The 15,631-nt window shown below is 44.2% G+C and overlaps 1 protein-coding gene across 2 annotated transcripts in view; it reads right to left on the bottom strand.

The window, feature by feature from the left end:
• The window catches only part of PAK2 (p21 protein (Cdc42/Rac)-activated kinase 2), a 50,904-nt gene that overhangs the window by 30,692 nt on the left and 4,581 nt on the right, over positions 1–15,631 (bottom strand). Inside the window, exon 2 of one of the 2 annotated variants that reach the window (XM_014963024.1) lies at positions 10,293–10,359. The exons of the other annotated variant lie outside the window; for it this stretch is intronic. The gene's annotated coding sequence lies outside the window, so the exon portion shown is untranslated. The remainder of the gene's footprint in view (positions 1–10,292; positions 10,360–15,631) is intronic. 2 annotated transcript variants of the gene reach the window in all.

Raw genomic sequence — 15,631 nt, 5'->3', positions numbered from 1 at the left:
CAATAAAGCAGGGCTGCTTCCTGAAAAACTTCCTAAGTACAGCTCTTGTGCTGGTGCGGGCTCCATAGCGGTGGGTATGGAGGTGAACAGACCCTCTCATCCCAGCCCAAGTTGAGCGCTCCCTCAGCAGCAGGCTCCATCACAGAGGCCCCTCTCTACCACCTGCTCTGCTATTTACCTCCTCTGACTTCTGATAAGGGACATTTTTCCTCTCAAGCTTGTTTGCAGAAGGACTAAAGGGAAAGAAAAGGAAAACTATTATCTTCAATTTCGTAGCTGCGACAGTGCAGAGTCATGTTTTTCCTGGAGCACTTGGACTTGAGTTACTGAGTTTTAAATACACATTCTGTGTGTATCCACATCAGTCATACAGTGTAGCACCGCAGGCCCCAAGCAGGGGTAGGAAGATGATGCCACAGGTCAAACGAAACAGCTGGTATAGAAAGTTTTCATACCATAATGAGTTGAATTTTGTCTTCTTAAGCTGTTCAAAGATCATGTATTTGAGGAATCTAGGCTGCACCTGTATTTCACTGCCTGGGAGTTGATGCAAAAGTACATCGGACTGCTGCTTGGGGGAAAAAAAATAAAAACAACAAAACCACATGAAGCTGGGAGCTGTTTGATAACACGTACATAAATTCCTACTCCTGGTACGCAATAGCCTGGCTTTGCACTGCCACTTAAGCAGCAGGTCCCCGATGAGCCAGAACTAAATTCGTAAAATAAATCAAATCCTCTCTACGTGTATACCCTGACAGGCGGGCTCAGAGCTGCAAACTGAGCTCAGTTCTGTTTATTGCAGGTAAAAATTACTCAACCCATTTACTACCGACAACATAAGCCAGAAGGAGCAACACAAACATCAAATTCAAGCCTATTTTGCAGGACTGAGCAAAAAGCAGAAGTAACGGATTTCAGGCTAACAGTGCATTAAGAAACATAACCACTTTGCTTTTGAAATCATAATGCTTGCTGTGCCCCTGCAGCTGCAGGACCTCATTGGGACACCACCTGAGCTGCTGCAGAACACTTGGGCCACAGACACCCACAGCAGGAACGGTGCTCGAAAGCAACACAGCAAAACTGTTTGTTGTCCGGCTGAAGGAATGGAAAAATAAAAAAAAAACAGACCCAAAGTGAAAAAAGCCCTGATGGTAAGTGCGTCTCCCTGTCCCTGCTGTAGCAGAGGGCACGAGGGCTGAGAAAAATAAAAGTAATCCTTACAGCAATCTGCACGGCGGCGGCTGTCATTTGCTGCCTTCCTGTACAGCCTTATAGGGTGCTACTGGCAACGGCTGTCACGCACAAAGAGCGGCGACATCCGGGACAGCCAGGTCCAGAGCAGAGGAAAACAGCAAAATAGATGCCTTGCAAACAAATCTCCAAGGCAGAAGGATGTCAAGTGAAAAGAAGCACTGAGTAACTAAAAACAACACAGTAGGAGAGCTAGTGCATGACGCTGCAAGAAAAGACACCTGTAACAAGCCAGATTTAAGATAGTCAAGTGCCACTCTTGGTTTATATTCTAAAAATCCTTACTGAACATCTCTGGAGACTCATTGCTGGCACCCTGACCCCAGGCCTCCAGTGGTTCTGGTAGCTAGCTCATCCTCAGCCTCCCCACACCACCGCCTTTTAATACCTGAACGAAAGTCTTACTGGAGGAGATGAGACTTGACACTTCATTATTCTGGACAAGAGAGTGAACAGACATACACTTTGCACAGTTTTCAAGTAGAGAGCAGCAGGGCTGCTCATTTCACCAGACCATTTTCTTGGCTGCTCATTTTCTTGGACCAAACAGATTTTGGAGTCCAAAAGCAGAATTAAATGTCTGCATATGGGTATTTTTCTTTTTCCATTTCTTCTCCCTCCCCCCTCCCCACCCTTTTTTTTTTTAAAGGCTCCTGTTGAGCAATAGATTTCCTGTGATTAGCTCACTTAGTACTGATTATAGCTCACTTCCTCCCAGGGATTAGCTGAAAGCAGCGTTCTGACAAGTTTTTTTATTCAGATGGTGCTACCTAGCCACAGCTTGCTTCCTGCCCCATCTCTAACTGCACGTTAGTTCAGCAGCTCATCAATTTGAAATTATTTCAGCCCTGCAGAAAATTGCACATAACCAGAAAATCTCAGACTGTCTTCTCCACGAAAAGCACAACAAATCTGTTCGGATGTTTTGTTGCTTTCCAACTGGAAGCATTTGGATTGACGAGATTTATTTCATCGGATTCAAAAAGAAGTTTTCTGGAACAGTATGAGACTACCTTCAGAGACTGAAAACATTTATCTTTTCATTTCAACTCAGAAAAGCTGTGCAAAATAAAACACACAAAAATCAGCAGGGGCAGACAAAGAATTACTTTCTCACTGACTTGGCAAACATAGTCTCAGATCTTCTGCCTGCCAAAAGAGGACTTGTGCGAAAGCAAGAACAAGAGTAACCTTGATAATGGCCATCAGGAGCCAGCAGGATAATCTGTTTCACCTACGGTTATTAAAAACACGTGGGGATGCTCTAATGCAACCCGCAGCTCTCAAAGCCTTCCCACCTCTAAAAGGCAGGCACCAATCTCCATGGGACTTGTTGAAACATCTCTTTCCAGCTTTGGGGGTCTCAGATAAAAGCATTCTGTCAATGCCAAGTCACATACCTGTGAAAGCTAATGGTTACTTTTATTTAGGAAGCCGTGCTAACCTGGGATCCTCCAAACAAGCACAGATCGCCCTAATTTACAAGCACAAATGAGCAAGATACCCCCTTCAAATGATGCACTTGAGAAAACAGCTAAAAACCATCTGAGCCTGTCAAACGTAAATTTTTCATTAAGATTTCAGCAAAGACTCACATGAAGCAAACTGACTGCTCAGCACGGCTGAGCTACGACTGGGGACCACAAATTGCCAATGTCTTTTTTTATTTTTTTTTTTTTTCCAAAATTAACAGCCACAAGCACTGTTTGCCTCCTTCAACCAGCAAGGCTACAACCATGGAGTTTATAAAAACGTCCTTTCTTGCTGTTTTCCCTTTGCTGCTACACGTGACAGAGGCAACACGTAATACCCCCACTCTAACGGTAGCGTTGGAGAACCTGCAAAAATCAGACTGGATGTACCCAGCTAAATTCTTCCCATTTTGTCTTTTTCCTCAACTTCCTCATGATTTTTGCCGAGTCACACAAGTAGAAGGGAAAATGTAGCACAGAGAAAAATAACTGCAGTTTAATTGGCAAGTGCAGAAGAGAGTTAGGGCGGGGAAAGAAAAAAAAAAAAAGCATGGTCAAACAGAAGAAATAAAAAAAAAGCAGAAAGGAAACTTATCTTTTGTTCAAAAGAAGGAATAGTCTCTCCAAAACTTAATGAAATGCGCTTTCCATGAACCAAGTTACAGAAGACAAATACCCTATTCATGGGGTATTTGAAAGGGTTACTAAGGCTTCCTAAAGAAAAATATTCTTCAAGCCCATTGCCAAAGTACATCACAACCTAAAGCAATTCAGCTATTTACTCCTTAAGGCACTTTAGCAGATGTGCAAAGTCTTGCACTGAGAAGGAGCAACCAGTCGGCGAAAATGTCATTTTAGAAATAAAACCAGATCCCAGTCTTCTAAGAAGCAATCAGCGGGAGATGCCACCTCCTCACCCCCAGACAGCCGACACCAACAAGTATATACGGCTCGCTCCTCCTCACACCCCAGTGCAGGCACGTTAAAGTACAACTTTCATATAACCATCGATAAAGGTAAGTGAAGCAGACCAGACTTCACTTTTTGAATTGGGGATGGGGGGATAATTTCTTAATTATCAGCTGGTTGGTGACCGAAAAAATATATCAACAGGGAAAAATCAGAAGAGGGACAGAGAAGAGACAAGATGCGCAAGAATCCTGGTAAATGCCCATTAGTGCATAGAAAATTTAAGCAAATGAATGATACTTGACTTCACCATGTACTGCAGCCACCTGAGAGTCTTGTGACACATCTCCACTTTGACCCTTTAAGCCATGCATAGCAATCAACTCCCACCTCAACCGTCACTTCTGCTTCGCAAAAGAAATTTGGCACTACTGAACTGTGGTGCCATAATTTACTATCAGTGAACTAGAAACCTTTTCTGTGCTTTATTGCCTCTGAAGCAGTTCAAACCCCACAGGCGACAGAACCAGGCGGGTCTCCAAAGTGACTTCCCAACTGCCTTTATTTCCCATTTCCCCTAAGTTTGGCAGGAAAACTCACGTGGCCATGCAGCTCCGACATCCCTACTGCCAGCCGATGACAGCAGTGCCCAGAAATGAGCCAGGCAGCTGAGCTGATGGCCACGGATGCTCATTCCCATTCCCACCTTGCTCCGAGAGCAGCCCATGCGAGTCCCAGGGTGCGATGGAGGAGGAATGAAATCAAGAGGCATCATCCATTTCCATCCTCTGCCGCAGGGCTGGGCTGTTACCTCCTACCAGCCGAATTCAGGCCACACTTGCTTTTATACAGCCCACAGCCACCCTTTTCCTTCAACGAACCATTGTGCAACGCTGCATAACGATAACACCTACTCAAAGGTGTTTGAAAAAGCCTATTCAATCCTCAACGAGGAAATTACTTACCCCTCCTCTACCTACTTAAAAGCCTGAGTCAACTAAAGACAGCCAAGGCAGCCTGCAGCAGGCACAGCACCTGCGAATCCATGATTCAAGGTGTTTGTGCTTACTCATATTTCACTAACTAGAAGACAATTTTCACCCTTTATTTTCATGAGCTGAGGTTTTCTAAAGATCAAAGGAGAATGGGGAAAAGGGCAAGTAGGGAAAGTTTACAAGGAAAAAAAAAATAGTCTGCATCTCATCACTCGAGATTCTCTCTTAATTAAACCTGGCATTTATAGGCAGGGAGGGATCACACATTCCAGAGCAAAAGTTATTTGAATAAAGGGTACCCTGCATGAGGTACCTATACAGCTTGGTGCTCTTCTGTATTTCTAACAGCATTTGCAGCTGTTTAACTAGAGAATCACCCCTCAACACGGCAATGGTATCACTCTAAACCTGTCTGGCTACTGGTGTTGGGTGGAGAGATCACCACTAGCTCTAATTTCCCCAGTTCAAGAGAGACAGGGAACTGCTGGAGAGAGTCCAGCGTAGGGCAACAGAGAGGATGGAGGGATTGGAGCATCTCCCTGGTGAGGAAAAGCTGAGAGAGCTGGGACTCTTAAGCCTGGAGAAGAGAAGACTGAGGGGAGACCTTACTAATGCTGACAAGTCTCTAAAGGGTGGGTTGAGGGAGGATGGAGCCAGACTCTTTTCAGTGGTTCCCAGTGACAGGACGAGGGGCAACGGGCACAAGCTGGACCATGGGAAGTTCCACTCCAATCTGAGGAAGAACTTCTTTGGGGTGAATTTCTCTGGAAATATTATTGGGCAACAGTTAGACAAGGCTGCAGCTAACCCATACAGATTAGAGAACTGGAAAGAGAGGAGGAAACATGCAGTGTGTACCAGGATGGCAGGGGGAAGAAAAAGGAAAGAATCCAAGATTAAGGGATACGCCACTCCCTCATCACACGGGTAGAGCCGTCAAATGTCAGCTACAGAAAAAATTAAATAATAAGGGAAAAGAAGAGGAAAATAGCTCCCTGCAGAAAAGCTATCTTTTTCATACTCAGGGCATAGCTGTTTCTCTCCAGTGGCTGGCCAAGGCTTGCTCCAACCCCAGTTACTGCCAGCCAACAGCAGGAACTTAAGCTCAGCTCCGCAGCCCCGGGGGCCAAACCCTCAACTCTTCTTGCAGGGCTGGAAAACAGCACCAGCCCGGCACAAAACCTCACAGCAGGAAATCCCACCTCTCCCGAGTCAGTGTTCTCAGCCACACACACACCAGTGGACACCACTACAGCCCTGCCGCCCGGGTGATCTCAACCACCTGGAATGGTTCACCCATCTGCCAAAACCCCTACGTGAACAGACCCATACTCAAAATGCTTATTTCTCAATACCCACACTTTGACCCAGAAAGATCAAAGCCTACGAGAAAACAAATGTGGGATCTGTAAATACAAAAAGCATTGAGCATGGTGAGAAGTCCTTAAAAAACAAAGAACCATAAAGAACAACCAAACCAGAGATGACTTGGGTGGATACAACTCATTTTCTAGGCATATTCTAGCAGCACCACACAGAAAACTACAGATTATTTTTCCTAGGAGAATTACATTCCATTTGTGCCACAAGAGACAAGTGCAATGACTTCTTCGAACACTCAGATTTCTACCTGAGAAGGGTTCCCTGCAGCATCCTGCCCCTGCACCAGGCCACTTCACTGGCTGCCAGCTGAGAAGGCTCTGCTCGGCTAGTACGCACAAATCATACAATAGAATCATAGAATTGTCGAGGTTGGAAGGGACCTTTAAAATCATCTAGTCCAACCATCAACCTAACTCTGATGAAAACACAAAAGAAAACCATACAAAAAAAACCCCCTCACCTCACTAAACCATGTCTCTAAGCACTATGTCAACTCACCTTTTGAACACCTCCAGGGATGGTGCCTCAACCCTTTCCCTGGGCAGCCCATTCCAAGGCTTAAGAACCCTTTCTGTGGAAACATTTTTCCTGATATCAAATCTGAACCTCCCCTGGCACAACTTGAGGCCGTTTCCTCTTGTCCCATCACCTGTTGCTTGGGAGAAGAGGCCAACCACCCCTGGCTACACCCTCCTTTCAGGGAGTTGGAGAGAGTGAGAAGGTCTCCCCTCAGCCTCCTCTTCTCCAGGCTGAACACCCCCAGCTCCCTCAGCCTCTCTTCACAAGACTTGTTCTCCAGACCCCTCACCAGCTCCATTGCCCTTCTCTGGACCCGCTCCAGCCCCTCAATGTCTTTTTTGTGGTGAGGGGCCCAAAACTAGACACAGCCCTCAAGGTGGAGCCTCACCAGTGCCCAGTACAGGGGGATGATCACCTCTCGAGTCCTGCTCACCACACTGTTCCTGACACAGGCCAGGATGCTGGTGGCCTTCTTGGCCACCTGGGCACACTGCTGGCTCATGTTCAGCCGACAGTCGACCAACACCCCCAGATCCTTTTCCACCAGGCAGCTCCAGCCACTCTGCCCCAAGGCTGTAGCATCCATGGGGTTGGTGTGACCCAACTTACTTTAGATCCTTGTCAGCATTAGTAAGGTCTCCCCTCAGTCTTCTCTTCTCCAGGCTTAAGAGTCCCAGCCCTCTCAGCTTTTCCTCATCAGGGATATGCTCCAATCCCTCCATCATCTTTGTTGCCCTACACTGGACTCTCTCCAGCAGTTCCCTGTCTCTCTTGAACTGGGGAGCCCAGAATTGGACACAGGATTCCAGTTGTGGCCTCCCCAGTGCAGAGCAGAGGGGGAGAATGACCTCCCTCCACCTCCTGGCCACACTCTTCCCTATGCAGCCCAGGATCCCATTGGCCTCTTGGCCACAAGGGCACATTGCTGGCTCATGGAGAGTTTACTGTCCACCAGGACCCCCAGATCCTTCTCCTCAGGAATGCTTTCCAGCAGGTCCACACCTAACCTATATTGGTGCCTGGGGTTCTTCCTCTCCAGGTGCAGGACCCTACACTTGCCCTCGTTGAACCTCATTAGGTTCTTCTCTGCCCAGCTCTCCAGCCTGTCCAGGTCACGCACAGCCCTCTGGAGTGTCAGCCAGCCCTCCCAGTTTGGTATCATCAGCAAACTTGCTGAGGATTCACTGTCTCCTCATCCACGTCATCGATGACTATGTTGAACAAAACTGGACCAAGTACTGACCCCTGGGGGACACCACTGGTTACAGGCCTCAACTTGACCCCGCTCCATTAGTTACAGCCTTCCGAGTCCTGTCACACAGCCTGCCCTCACTCCATCTCACTGCCCCCTTGTCCAGCCTTAGAGACCCAGAGCTCCTCCTGGGCCACTGCCCGCTCTGCCTGGCGGGCTCTTAGAGCTTCTCTACTTGAAAATTATTTGCACACATTCAAGCAACATATTAATGTACGGTTTGATGCAGCAAATCCCTAAAATTTGGGGAAATGTTCTCCTATGTCTTTCAGGGAGCCGAAAAAAACCCAACAATGTCAGAATGAGGGATTTTAGCTAATTTTTTCCTTTTTTAAGTCATACCTAGTAAAACTACTCTCACTCTTCTTTCTCATAAACAAGTATTTATCTAAAATACTGAAGAAACTCATCTAAACCAACTAGAACCAGGAGCACAAGCTACAAATCAAAATATATTTTAAAAAAAAAATTTAAATTGTATCCTAATTAAAAACCAACGCAGCTTTATTCCTCATATGCTGATGTGGAAACTATTTTTTGCGCAGCCTACATGACAACTACGGATGCCAATAAGCATTAAAAAAACCAAAAAGATTAAAAAACCCAAGCCCTTCTATGCTATGCATTATTAGTATTATTACTATGTATGCTTCTTACAGCTCACAAATGAAATGTATGATAAAAAAATCATCAATATATGCATAAATAAGTAAATGTACAATGGTTTAAACACCAATTGTGAGCTGTTAAACAAATTTATGAAAATTTCCAAACAATGTAAATACATCCTGCCACTTTATGTTAGCACACTTTGGAGAAGTTAGTATTTTATCCCTGCTTTAGTGGTGGGGAATTAGACACAAATTATTTCTAGCCATATACAATTGTTCATATAGAATGCTGCAGCACCAGGACCACAAAAAAAAATATTTTATAGCTCAAGAATAAAATACTTTTTAAAAAACAAAAATACAAAAATGAAGAACAGAGTTACTGTCTGAATAGACAAAAGGACTGTGAAAACTACACCACCACATGATAACCAGGACTCTGTGAAGCAGAAGAGCTTCCAAAGGAAGCTGTCAAGTTAAAATAATATTTAAACAGTTGACAAAACATAATATTGACCTTAGAAAGCTGCAGAAGACTTCAAAAACCTATTTACATTGTTGTACAAATTATGACAGGAGTTTAACACAGAAGCATAGGTGAGAGAGCAAACACCATGTGAAAGATCGCTGTTGCTGGTGACAGGTTGTCTTCGGGCATCTCTCAGGTTGCTTAACAATTAATACAAGATGTTAAGCAACTGTAAACGTGATCTTCCTATTCAAAGCGCTTCCTCAGGGTGTTTTATGCCATTAGTATTTCAGCTGTCACAGCTGAGCCACAAGGCCTGCCCTGTCTACGCAAGGATGCTGCAGCACTTGGAGAAGTTTAAAATTAATTAGCCCTTCCAGCTCCACATATTATAACTACGTACCAGGTCAATAAAGAATGAATGAAATTCTTCTGGGCAGAATCATAAGGTTTCAGTGAAATATTACAGAGCAAGAGTAAAGCATCGGAAAATGCATTTTTCCGAGGCTTAGACATTTACAAATGAAAAGGATGCAGTTCTTAAACCTCGCTCTACCTTATTATCTTGCTCCAACACCAGTTGTGCAATTATAAAGAAGCTGAAGATGTTTGTGAGGATGAAACCGAACTCACATAAAACAGGCCTCAAAGACTAACGTCTGTCATCTACAAAACACAAAAACTCAGCCATGAAATGAAGGCTGCCATCCATGAGGTCCTCACATACATGCATAGCATTTAAGCTACTGACTCTAACAGAAGAGATAAGAAAGCTACTGACTTTAATAGAAATAAGAAACAAGGCCCTTGTCTGAGGGTCTCTAATTCCATTGCAAGGGATGCATAACAATCGTCTAGGAAAAAACAGAAGACAGACATGGCTCGTGCTGTGCCATCAACACAAGAACTTAGGCGTGCATTATAACATTACCTCAATCTTCAGCACCAGCTGAGCCCTAGATCACAGGAAGGTGAAGGATCTATGAGGCAGGCACCGCTCTGAGATTGTCTTCTACTACATCTGGAGGTGCTGCAAAACCAGGGTCCTGCAGGCAGCACCTGAAGCAAGTCCTGGGCCACATCCCAGCTCCAAAAGGCCATTTGAGAAAGCCCTCACACCGAAGGTGGTATCCGTCAAGAATGAGACTGCAGTCAGTACCTTGGGTGAGACATCGACGGCCTGACCCAGTTTTATGGCTACCACGTCTTCCTCTTTTTAATTTACAATACTATTAGCTGCTACTAGTGAGTCCAAACATGCAAACGAGGGCATAAAACATTTTTTGTTGCAATAAACCAGCATGGAAGACTTACAAATTCTGTGAGTACGAAAATTCAAACACTTTTTTTTTAAATACAAAAAAAATATCCTTCTCTCATAAAAAGTATTTTAACTTTGGAAAACAGTTAACCCTGATATAATACCTTTAGAAGCGGTCAACTTTCCAAGAGCTTGTCATCTAAGGGAAAATTTTCTCAGGTCCTTTCAATTCTGTTAAGAAAACAGGAAGCGAATTTCAGTAAGCCATTTCACAAGAGTAAAACAGAGATAAAGATCTCTATTAAACTTGGCAACAAAAAGAGAGCCCACAAAATATCAGTTTTGAACAGTCACTTGCCATCAGTCTGTCACCACACTGCTCACTAGAAGATGGGCTACCATCCACCCTCGACCGAGCACATTGGCACTATGTGTGAAGCCAAATGAAAAGCACTAACGATACCCATACCACCTTTAGGAAACTAAAAATATAAACAAGAGAAAGGGACAATGAAGACCCCAAACGTTGAGGATTACTGACAAGTTATCTGATAACATGGCAAAACCGTTAAGGGCTAGAAAGAGAAAGCTGTTTCAGCAGCATAAGAACACAATCACTCCCACTAACGAGCGTGCCAGGCAACACAAGTTACATCTATTTTCAATCTTGACCAAGATCCTCAAAACAAAGAGATTTTAAGATGCAGTTTTAATTTAGAAAGCTAGCATGTCACTTCAGCTGGTGGGCTTTGGAAGGGCTAAGGAAGTAAAATACAACCATCACCAGTCATTTAGGCAAATAAGACCCAGTAGAAAAGTACTGCCAAAGACTAAATTCCAAATATTTTCAATACCAGGGCAAGGAGGATCCCCAACGAGTCATGCTCGAAGGGTTCCAAGACAAAAGTCAGTGCCAGCCATGTCTCTGACAAGTATCTCTTTGCAGCAACGAGGGAATGGGAAAAATTCATTCAAATCCTGTTAGCGTTAATAGAAATTTTGTTTTGCTGGAGAAATGAAATCATCACTACCATGAATTAAACCAAATTAAAAACCATTTCATCTTTATTCCCCAATCCTTCTTTCAAATTTATTTTTTAATACACTAAAACTTCAGATGCTCCAAGATCTAGTAACACTCAGTGTATGTGCTATTATATAGGTTTAGCAGGGTCTTAACTCCTTCCATGAGCAATACTTGATCCAGTTTTACCAAGCATGAGTACATTTGGTTGCGCTGCAAAAAGCCTGGAAGTCTTTGCAGCATACACACAAGCCAAGAAGAACAAGAGTTATGCACCTCAAATAAAATATTTTACAGTGGAATCATTAATAATAAATAAGACATCACAATCACACCCTAAAACACACAGTCCTGCTTGTGAAGAAAGCATCCAAACCAGTTGTATGGATCTATTTTAAATTTTTATTTTCTGTTTCCAACAGCTACCTGTTGGAAAAATAATCTTACATCTAAAAATCTCAATAACAATTCTCTCTTAAAAAAAAAAACCCAAACAAAACAAAACACACCACCACAAGACAGTAATATATAAATATATATATATATAAAATCCCTGCAAATAAATCCAGAAGGGCCAGAAAGAAAAAGTAGCGTTCACAAAAGCAATGAGTCACCGCCGCCACCAGCACATATTTGGGTTACTGGGAAATAGTCCTCATCCCAGCACTCTGCCGTACACTCTGCCACATGCCAGAAACAAAAAACAGAAGGAGGTACATGGATTTCCTGACTGCGGCAGTCGGAGCTCTCTTTACCACAAAGAATTACTTTGTGAGCTTGAACATTAGTATCAAAAAGCCTTGGCATGTTAGCACCGGATTAAAATTAACTGTTCTTGTTGCTAAATATCTTTGAAAATACTAGACTTCACTTGCACCCTTGAGTGGAAAAAGCAAGGAGACAAGCAGAAAAGATTTTGCTAAGTATTTCACGCTTGCTGATAATATCCCCACTCTGCAAATCAAACCTTTCACATAATTCATTTTTGTAATGGTGACAGCTTGCAGATCACACATTAGAAAGGTTTCTTTCAAAGTAATAAATCATCTAACGACATTAGAAACCTATTTTTTTTTTGCATTAGGATTCTGTGATGGGATCAACCAATAAACAGCCATTTGTTCACTTTGTGTTTGATCCAAAATAACATTCCCGAAAGCCCAGAAGCACAGGTGAAGGAGGCAGGAGGAGCCGAAAGCCAGACCCACAACTCGACAGAGAGTACCAACAAGTCCCTCGGTGTCCGGTCACCGAGCAACATTTTTAAGCCGAGTTTAACATCAGTGACTCCTTTTCCATCAGTTTAGCTCCCCACAGCAGATCATCACAGGCTCGGGGGTGCCTCAGCGCTTGCTCCCCCGAGCGGGTAGAAACAACTGGTTTGGGACCAGGGGAGCGAGCAAGACCCTCTCTTCTCCCCCTCTAACCCAAACTCTCCTACTTACCCAGGTGTGAAATCAAGCAGCACCCTTACAGTCGCCTATAAATTAGTCGCAGCAGGTGGACTTGACAGCCTGGTAAAAACCTCACACACCCAGTGTATTTCACACTAGTATAAAACATCGAGTATTTCATGAACTGCAACCAACCTGTTGGCCCAAAGCAAGCAAACGTGGTAACAGCCAAATGAAAATCATCACTACCATGAGTTAAACCAAATTAAAAGCCATTTCATCGTAGTATTTTCACTTATCCTTCATTCTTTCAGTTTATTCCCCAATCCTTCTTTCAAATTTATTCTTAAGACACTAAAACTTTAGATGCTCCAAGCTCTAGTAACACTCTGTATGTGCTATTATATAGGTTTACCAGGGTAGGAAGTCAGCCAGGTTCAGAAGAAGACCCAACTAAGAGCCAAACGCTGCCCACCAAACACTACCCCCATCGCCACGTTCCATATTCCCAAACTACACGAGCTGAGAAACTGAAGTCACATTTTTCTATACCACCAAGTAGCCACTGCTGAACTGGGAGGCATCTCTGGGCAGGCTCATGGCACAGCAGTGGGAAAACTGCCGCAGTGTTTAGAGCATTTAGAGCAACGTGTCAGTGGGAACGGGCCAAAAAGAGCTTACGGACAGGGAGCTGGGACTCCACCTGGATGACTGCAGATCCATGTGGATCAGGTTGGGGCTGACCTGCTGGAGAGCAGCTCTGAGGAAAAAGACCTGGGAGTCCTGGTGGACAACAGGATGGCCATGAGCCAGCAATGGGCCCTTGTGGCCAAGAAGGCCAAGGGCATCCTGGGGGGCATCAGGAAGAGTGTGAGCAGCAGGTGGAGGGAGGTCATCCTGCCCCTCTGCTCTGCCCTGGGGAGGCCCCATCTGCAGCACTGGGACCAGTTCTGGGCTCCCCAGTTTAAGAAGGACAGGGAACTGCTGGAGAGGGGACAGCAGAGGGCTACAAAGATGATGAGGGGCCTGGAGCATCTCTCTGCTGAGGAGAGGCTGAGGGACTTGGGTCTTTGTAGTCTAGAGAAGAGAAGACTGAGGGGGGATCTGATCAATGCCTGTAAATACTTAAAGGGTGGGTGTCAGGAGGATGGGGCTGGTCTTTTTTCAGTGGTGCCCAGGGACAGGACAAGAGGAAACAGGCACAAACTTGAGCATAAGAAGTTCCACCTAAACATGAGGAGGAACTTCTTTCCTGTGAGGGTGGCAGAGCCCTGGCAGAGGCTGCCCAGGGAGGTGGTGGAGTCTCCTTCTCTGGAGACATTCAAACCCCCCCTGGACACGTTCCTGTGGGACCTGCTCTGGGTGGCCCTGCTCTGGCAGGGGGTTGGACTGGGTGATCTCCAGAGGTCCCTTCCAACCCCATAGCATTCTGTGATTCTGTGACTGTTCTCTCCCTTCGGTCTGTTCGCCTCCCTTTGGCATTTTAGGCAGCCTCTGGGCTGCTGGACTGACATGACCTGCCCGTAGCAGAAGAGGGAGATCCTTTCCATGACCTCCTAAATTCCAAAGAGGTCCTTTTCAGCAGCACCTGGAATTGGGCCAGAAATTGTTTTTCCTCAATTCTGATATCCTGAATCTTGACAAAAAGGTCAAAAATGTTTAATTTCTTGTCCTATGAATTCCTGATTGGACAAAGAGCTTAAAACAGGAGAAAAGTTGAAAGACTCTTACATTTCTTCTCTTTTACCTATTAAGTAATGTTTTGGAATTTTAACAGTTTATCACTTTAACAAAACTTATTAAACAATTTATTTTTTTTACACCCTAAAGCAGATAATACACAAGCTGAAATGAACTTTCAATTCAGCCCCTTCCCATGAGCTCCCACAAGAAACTGCCCAGCCAGGTTCTGTCTGACCTCTGGGTAAGTGAAGCCCAAATCCCCAGAAGATCCCTTTAAAAGAGGGTGGCCTTTCACAGTAGGCAGGTTTTGGTTAACGATACTTTCTCATTTTCATTCCTCCAGGTTCTCATTTGATCTGAGACTTTTTCAAGAAAAAAGAGCTTAAACATTCAAAAGTTATTTTCAAAAGCATCTTCTAGAAACAGCCTTTCCTCTCACTTATCCAAAAGATACCTCCATTAGTTCTAGAATGATTGAAAATGAAGAACAAAACCAACTTAGAGTAGGAAGTATTACATTTGTTTCCAAAATAAACCCCACATTATTGGGCAAAATTCTAATGTCACTCATTAAAGCAGCTACAGGAAAGCCCACCTACGCTGACAGTTACAAAAATCCAGCACCTAAACAGGAAGCAAAAAACTTCAGAAGAAAAAAAAGTAGTCATTGAGTTGGAAAGGCTTTTTAGTGTATTTCCACCTCTTAATAAACCTGCCAGCTGCCCTCAATCTGATTCCCACTACGTTAAAACTCCTTCTTAACACCAACCACTTTTAAATCACACTCGCCCTTGCCCTAATGTGTTGGTTCCTTCCTACAGCAGCTTTTCTTTGAAACGAAACTACAGAATTCAGAAGAATCAAACCTGTCTTACCAAAATCACTCCTTTAAAGAGAGGAGACAATTTTTGCTAGTTGGCAGAGACAACAGCCCTGACCAAAGACTGAAATACAGCAGAGTTGTTGGCAACGGGTAACTCTGTGTCTTCCAGGACAACCTCCAGTGTTGCTTAAGGGGAGAACTTTGGGCAAAGTTGTCATTGCCAGAGCTACACCAACCCAGGGCTTAGATCTTTTGGGAAATGACAGCCTATCCATTAGACAACCTAATACTTTCTAGGAATCTTAAAAACATTCTGCTTCCCTAGAGAGGTGTTCTCATTAAAACACTGCTGACATCATTAGCAGCTGAAGCGAAGATTTTTTAAAAGCCTTTTGAAATTTATGAACAAAGATCGGATACATCAATTTGAGAATTTCAAAATCCACTTGTCCTGCCTGAAGGAAAAAAAAAAAGAAGCCTCACCCTCACCAGTAGTTCACAGAATAATTTGGGTCGGAAGGGACCTTAAAAGGTCACCTAGTCTAACCTCAATTTCGCATTACCTCTGCCTTGTGCCTG

Source organism: Calidris pugnax, unplaced genomic scaffold (assembly GCF_001431845.1).
Source record: "Calidris pugnax isolate Ruff unplaced genomic scaffold, ASM143184v1 scaffold1156, whole genome shotgun sequence".
Lineage (NCBI taxonomy): Eukaryota > Metazoa > Chordata > Aves > Charadriiformes > Scolopacidae > Calidris > Calidris pugnax.
The sequence above is the reverse complement of the archived record's forward strand: the minus strand, read 5'-3'. Positions and strand labels throughout refer to the sequence as shown.